At 30.0% G+C, this 7,693-nt stretch overlaps 1 long non-coding RNA gene across 1 annotated transcript; it reads right to left on the bottom strand.

Annotated features, from left to right (window-relative positions):
* LOC128282471 (uncharacterized) lies at positions 1 to 1,127 on the bottom strand. The gene is made up of 2 exons (XR_008272749.1): positions 575 to 1,127; positions 1 to 480 (listed from the first exon to the last, which is right to left on the bottom strand). It is a non-coding gene; the product is annotated as an uncharacterized LOC128282471 (long non-coding RNA).
* Positions 1,128 to 7,693: the final 6,566 nt, after the last annotated feature.

Below are 7,693 nucleotides of genomic sequence, written 5' to 3'. Positions count from 1 at the left end.
TTTATTATGTTTTATTTCCTTTTAACATTATATTATCTTTTCAGGGCTTGTAAGAATCCCCAACAAACAATATACAAGGTTTAATGAGACAGCAAAACAATGGCACATGATCTGGGATTTTGCCGAGTTACACAAAGCAATATGTTAAACGTTTACAACGTAGCAGACCATATAACGGGAACATGTTTTTTTTCAGACAGTCTGCCAACCATGTATTGAGAGATTGTTTGTTCATCAATGGCTGAGACCAGAATGTGGAAACATCCTTGATATTCAATGAAGGCACTGCTTTTAACTAAAACATTTTCATATAAAATGTCAATAATCCACATATGTCATCATACAAAGGTTGTCTGTTGGATTCTGAAGTTTACATTGTTTCTTCTTCTTCTTCTTCTTCTTCTTCTTCTTCTTCTTCTTCTTCTTTTTACAAAGATGTCATTTACTGGGGATTTTTTTGGGTTTAGCAGCTGAAAATCTCTGGGAAAAAAAAAAGGGTCAAAATAACACAATATAACACTGTTATTTAAAAAATAATTAAATAAAAAAACACAGACAGAGATATGATTATTACTGGATAATGTAGCTTGGATTATAGGCCAAAAAACCCTAATAATATTATCAAATATTTTGTAAGGTTGTTAACATTAAATGTAAGAAAGAACAAAGATATAAGCAAAAGAGAAGATCAATTCATCTTCATTTTTTTTCTTTTTTGTAGCACTTGCTTGTAATAAATTGGAATATTTAGCCACTTATTGCCACTGCAGCATCATCAGGATTCTCAATCATAAAAGGGCTTATTGATTGATCAATCAGTCAAAAAAGACCCTAAAATGCTTCTTGTGAATCTTGATAATGCTGCAGCAGCAAACAGTGACTGTTGTACCATCATCATCATCATACCATCCCATGCAAAAATAGAAAAGAGCTAAAAAACCCTAACCCGAAAAGTAGAATAAAAAAAGGACCCAATGTCTGAATATGTGAAACAAGGAAGACCCAAAAGAAAGCTTCAAAAAAGAAGTGAAGAACATGAAGCAAAGCTTGTAGAAACAAAAACCCAAAGCTAAAAGAGAGAAAGAGAATAAGAATGGAACTTCGAAGACCTTTGGTGTGTGTTGAAGATAGGGTTAAAGGGGGGGAGGGGATATATATATATAGAGGGTGGAAGAGGGGCAATGAATGGAGTTCAAGGTTTGGTTGGTAGCTTTGTGTGTGAGAGAGAGAGAGAGTTAAAACATGTAACTCTTCCGTACCAAATTAGAAAGGGGTAATTTACTTTTCGGTTTCGGTTTTAACTTGGTAATTATTCTCATATTTGGTTTTAAATTTGTTTATTTAAGTTAAGCAAGAATTAGGTAATTATTCTCACGTTGAGGTATAAATTATTTTTTTGTCTTGATTTTTTTTTATTTATATTTTCTTGAAAATCTTAAAGTTCAGATTAAGTGTGACAATTACCAAATTCAAATATTAAATTGGACAAAAAAATGTTCAAACCCTAATATAAGAATAGATAACTAATTTAGGTCTCAATGTAAGATTAATTATCAAGTTTAAAACTTTACTCAAAAAAATTCAAACTTTAATATAAAAAATAATTACTAAGTTTGAACCCCAAATAATGAATAATGCAATTAAAAAATAATCCTTAGAGAATCCGAAAATTGAGGGAAAAAAATGGAAAAAAAGTGAACAGAAAATTGATACCAGTTATGGTGATGGCTGGATTGTATAGGTGTTGCGTATTCTACAAGCATTTTTCTTTTGATGAATTGGGAGGTGGCTTGGAATTGACAAGGGCCTGAGCTTGTACCTTAGCCGAAATTATAATACGCCGAATGCTGCTATTATTAAACACTGTAATTTATGTAAGTGGTGGAAATAGTATTCCTATTTTAATTTCGTCATTTTCATTCTTTATTTTTTTAGAATTTAAAAATTTTAGTCGATGATAATTATTAAATTCATCGAGTTTTGTTATTTTAAAAATTTGATGTGTCAAACATATTAGAACATGTGTAATGCTATGTCAGTTTATTAATTTTTAATATTTTTGATAATAAAATCAATTAATAGATTTAACGATCGTCGTTTGTATTAAGATTAAATGAAATTCAAAAAGTACAGCCACTAATGATGATTCAATTGGTAAACGTGAATTAAATCTATAACTTTACGCATGGTACAAGATTAATAATATAATTTAACTAAACAAATTTAACCGTTATCATTGATTCAAGATTAAAATTTTAAAATTCAAAAATACAAGAACTAAAATTGATTAAATTAAAGAACAAGCATTAAATCTATAATTTAGACAGAGTACAGAATCTAATAATGGAATTTCACCATTATAATATTATATATATAGTTTGGCTAGCAATATTATAGCTAGGGTTGTCTGCCAGGGTTCTTTACTTTTGTTTTCATCACTCACATTGCCACTTCTTTTTTGGGTTTAAAAACATTGCCAATTTTTGTTTCTTTATTTTTCAGAGTTTTATTTGTTTCATACCTCTTTCTTCTTCCTTTTTTTTTTTTTATTAAGTCTTCTGTTTGCATGTTTTGGTTTTAATTTTTTCTCCAATCAATTAGGCAAGGTTACCATCGTAACACATTTTTTTTTTCTTTTAAAGGTTTTAAGCCCATTCCCTGAATGAATTATACACAAACTATCTTATTTAAGAATTTCTCTCATACCCCCTAACTCTCTCAGGAGTTTGGTTCTTGATATCATCTGTGTTTGATCATCTTGTTCCTGGTTTATTTGTTAGATCCCAAAGCTATAAATACAGATGTTGACTTTCTTACTAAGCCTATACCGAGTAGTGTGGAAAGATGGAAAATTGAAAGGATAGAAAAACAGAAAGATAGGAATTACAATTTTTTTTTCATAAGTTTGATTGGCAAGAAAGATGAAAAAATGAAAAAAAAAATTTATGTTCTTCCTATTTTTTACTTGGTAGAGTTGAAAATTGAGAGGAAAGACAATAAAACTTATGAAAACTCATAATTTTGAACTAACATACATCTATCTCACACTCTCGCCGTATTATTCCGAATTGGAAGAATTGATTTTTATACATTAGGATAGAAAGTGATTTTTGTTTCCACTCACTTTTTTCTCGAATAAGCATATTTAAATTTTATTTTCTTTCCACATTTCCAATCCCCTATTTTATCTTCCACTTTTTTTACTCAACCAAGCACACCCTAAAGCTAGTTATAGGCGGACTAATAATATGTTAAATATTTTTTATGAAGTTTGTTTTGCTGGCTTTATTTTATCTTGGTGTCTATTGTTTTTCCCGATTTGTTAGATTTGTGATTAATATCTCTTTGGACACAATTGTTTGTTTTTGTTGTACTCCTAATTAGGGATGAGTAAAATTTAAATTGATTCGAAAAATTCAATAAAAAATTCAAAATTTGAATTAAATAGTTCGAGTTATTTGAGTTAATAGTTATCCGGATCAACTCGAATAAAAAATTAAATTTTTTGATTTAACTCGAATATGAATTACACAATTCGAGTTATCCGAAAATCTGAATAAGAAAATACAAAACTACTTTGTTCTGATAAATGTTTACTCATCAAGTTAAAAGCAAAATCATTATAATTCTCTTACTTTTTCAGTTTGAAAATCTTTTCAACTTAACATTTTTATTTTTCTATCAATCGTCATATGAGGGCAACTTAATTACTATATCAAGTTGACAAAGTTTGGCAAAAAAAAAAGCGAACACGAATTTCTTTATCGCTATCATTTCTTTTTTCACCTCTTCTTTATTTAACTATGTCCCTTATCTCTACTCTTTCGAACTTTTGGAATATAGTCTTCTATATTAATAATAGGAATTCAATCTCTTTACTTGATTGATTTAAAAATTAAAATCCAAGACTACTGTTGAATTCAAATATAGGTTATTTTAATATTCAAAGGTTTGACTTAAAAATTAAAGTTCAATTTAATAAAAGTCAATTAATAATGTTGTCAATTGAACTTTATTTTATAAATCAAATAAGTATGGTGACTACATTTCTGAAATAAGAAGCAAGTAAAAGTACTAAATTTCTGAAATTAAAAACAGAGAGAATAAATTTTAAAAGTTTGAGTAGTATAGGGATTGATAGATAATTAGCCCCTTTCTACCCTTTTTTCCCAATCCCTCCAACCCAAACCAAAAAATAGCCCTTGTGAAAGAAGAAACTACTTATTTCTTATCAGTCAACAGATAATTTTCTTCAAATTTTTATTTTATTTCCTCTAACAAAGTACCATCCTTTAAGAGCTCCTAAGAATCCCCAACAATCAATATACAAGGTTTAATGAAACAGCAAAACAATGGCAAATAATTTGGGGTTTTGCTTAGTTACACAAAGCAATGCAAAACGTTTTCAATGTGGCAGAGCATGTAATGGAAACATGTTTTTTTCAGATAGTGTGTCAGCCATGCATTGAGAGACTGCTTGTTCATCCATGGCTGAGACCAGAGACGTGGAAAACTAGGTTATTTTCAATGGCGAAACTGCTTTTATCTAAATTACTTTCATATAAAATGTCAATATTCCACGTATGTCATCATCATACAAGGTTGCCTGTTTGATTGTAAAGTTAAAATTGTCTTTTCTTACAGAGATGTCATTTACTGGGGATTTGTTGGGTTTAGGCTATCTTTTTTATATATAATGTGAAACAAGAGAATTCTTAACATAAAAGATGAAAACCTTCATGTAGAAATATGAAAAATTACATATAAAATACATTGAAAAGAATTAACTGAAAATATTCCCATAAAAAAGGCTAAAAAATTACATCAATAAACAAAGAAAAAGGGAAAAAAATTAATGTACAACATTGTTAACAAAATGATTATAGATTGCTGACAGAAAACCAAAATGATTACATAAGAGATTTGCTATATATTCCCTGCAGAGCATCATCAGTAGAAATTGAAAAAAAACATATAAATTATATAAACACAAAATGGAAATTAATGAGTTTTTTCTGCAGCTGAAAACATCTGACAAAAAGGGTCAGAATAACATAATATAAACTGAAAAAAAAAAAAAACTAAGATAGATATATGATTATTACAGTATATTACAGCTTGGATTATATAGCAAAACCCTAATAATATTATCAAATATTAAACATTTTGTAAGGTTATTAGCATTAAATGTATTCTTCAAAAACAAAAAAGATACAAGCAAAAGAGAGGATTAATTCACCTTCATTATTTTCCCTTTTTTTTTTTTGTAGTTTTTTGGTGGTAGCATTTGCTTGTAAATTGGAATATTTAGCCACTTATTGCCACTGCAGCATCATCAGGATTCTCAATCATAAAAAGGCTGATTGATCAAATCAATCAAAAAAGAACCCTAAAATTGTGAATCTTGATGATGCTCCAACAGCAAACAGTGACTGTTGTACAATCATCCTCACCACCATCATCATAGCATTCCCATGCAAAAAAAACCCTAACCCTAGCCCAAAAAAGTTGAAACCCAAAATGAATGCTTCAAAAAAGAAGTGAAGAACATGAAGCAAAGCTTATAAAAACAAAAACCCAAAGCTAAAGTAAAGAAAAGAATGGTAACATTGAAGACCATTGGTGTGTGTTGAAGAGAATTAAAGGGGGGTATATATAGAGTGGAAGAGGGGGTAATGAATGGGATTTTATGGTTTGGTTGGTGGTTTTGTGTGTGAGAGAGTTAAAATATTGTAACCCTTACGTACCAAATTAAAAAATAATCCTCAGCCAATCCGAAAATTGAGGATAAAATTGAAAAATAATAACATGTACACAAATTTTATACTAGATATGGTGATGGCTGGATTGTATAGATGTTGCGTATTCTACAAGTATATTTCTTTTGATGGATTAGGAAGTGGCTTGGAATTGATAAGGGCCTGAGCTTGGACCCTAGCCAAAAATATATGATATTCATATATGGTTTGGCTAACCATATTAGCCAGGGATATCTGCAAAGGTTCTTTCCTTTTTGATTTGGACACTTACATTGCCAATTTTTTATTCTTTATTTTGCAGAGTTTTATTTGTTTTATACCCTTTAATGGCATTTTTAGGTCTTCAGTTTCCATGTATTAGCTTCTCTCTCTCTCTCTCTCTTTTTATATTTATTACTCAATAAATTACCTATATTCTCTCTCCAACTCATAAATAGGAAGATAATATATTTCAACGCACTCGAACCCACGATTCGCACATAATAGACATACACACGAACACAATTCACACTTGACAAACTTACATGTGAACACAGTTCGCCAAAACACAATTTACTTACTGGGATGGCGAACAGCAGAAGGATGCTCTGAGGCATAATCCTAAAAAAAATACAGCTAAACCAAGGCGATGTTGTTCTTAGTCCTACCCCGAAATCAAATAGCCACACACACATACAAAGCACTTCATAATGCGGCGAACTTACCTTATTTTGCTCTAGCGAGCATACTTCACCATTTTGGAGAACTTACCAATCATATAGATAGCCAAGCGAACCAAATCTGTCTAGCTCTAATACCAGTCAATATGTAATACACCCCAAACTTAGCTGAATAGGTTCGACGTGAATCCAACGTACTAGATTAGCCACCAAAGTGATTCTACGTTAACTCTCAAAGTCACATTTCGAAAATCGTGCTAGCAGAATTTGTGAAACCAAGAATAGTCACATCTTGATTTTTGAGTTAAGATTGTGAAAAATTGTCATGTGAGTTAATATGCTTCAATAGTTAAAAATATTATACTTATGTGTGAGAGATCTTGTATTCAAATCTCTTTCCTTAAGTTGTTTTTTTCCCAACCCCTTTCTTCAAACATTTGGTTTATATATTACTTAGACATGTAGCATAGGAGGCATAATATCATGTAGACATGTAGGCTCCCATATGCAGCTCAGCCTTTAGGCTTCCACGAGCGAACACCTAGCATAGGAGGCATAATATCATTTAGACATGTATTACCTAGCATAAGGTAATACTTCATTTTAATAAACATAAAATAATAATCCAAAATTACTAATACATATATGGTTTTTACTTCAGTTTCCAAATATTCATTATCTATAAAATGAATCCAATATTAAGAAAATAATAAATTTCATTTCAAAGTAGTTCAAATGATCAAATTCCGAAACAATTTCTCGACAATTTTGTCAAAATCAAGAACCTGAAATGTTAGAATTACATTAATTCCAAAAGAAACCTCTTGGAGGCAAAATCAGAAGGGCCTGTAAGAAATTTATTATGATCAACTGCCTTAAATTCCTTTTAGAACTTGTAAGATTATAAATTAGTATACAATGGTAAATTTTCCTTTTCACTCCTTCAGAAAATTTTCTCGCTTTAAAGATGATTTGGGATTTGCTGAGCTACAAAACATGTTTTTCTACAGCTTAACATGCATTAATTGAAAGACTGTTCATCAATGGTTGTCTGGATTCGAGACATATCATGTCAACATTCTAGTTTGTCTGTTTGGTTGTCAAGTTAACATTGATGATTCGGGATCAAAATTCGAATTCCATTTTTTTTTATCTTCTAATTGGCATTATCTTTATGGGTTTTTTTTTTAATAGAGGTGTCATTCACTTGGGTTTATGTTGTCTCTATGATAACATTTTCAATTATTTATATATATATATAATATTGTGAAAAAA

This window comes from Gossypium arboreum, chromosome 10 (genome assembly GCF_025698485.1).
Source record: "Gossypium arboreum isolate Shixiya-1 chromosome 10, ASM2569848v2, whole genome shotgun sequence".
NCBI classification, from domain to species: Eukaryota; Viridiplantae; Streptophyta; class Magnoliopsida; order Malvales; family Malvaceae; genus Gossypium; species Gossypium arboreum.
The sequence above is the reverse complement of the archived record's forward strand: the minus strand, read 5'-3'. Positions and strand labels throughout refer to the sequence as shown.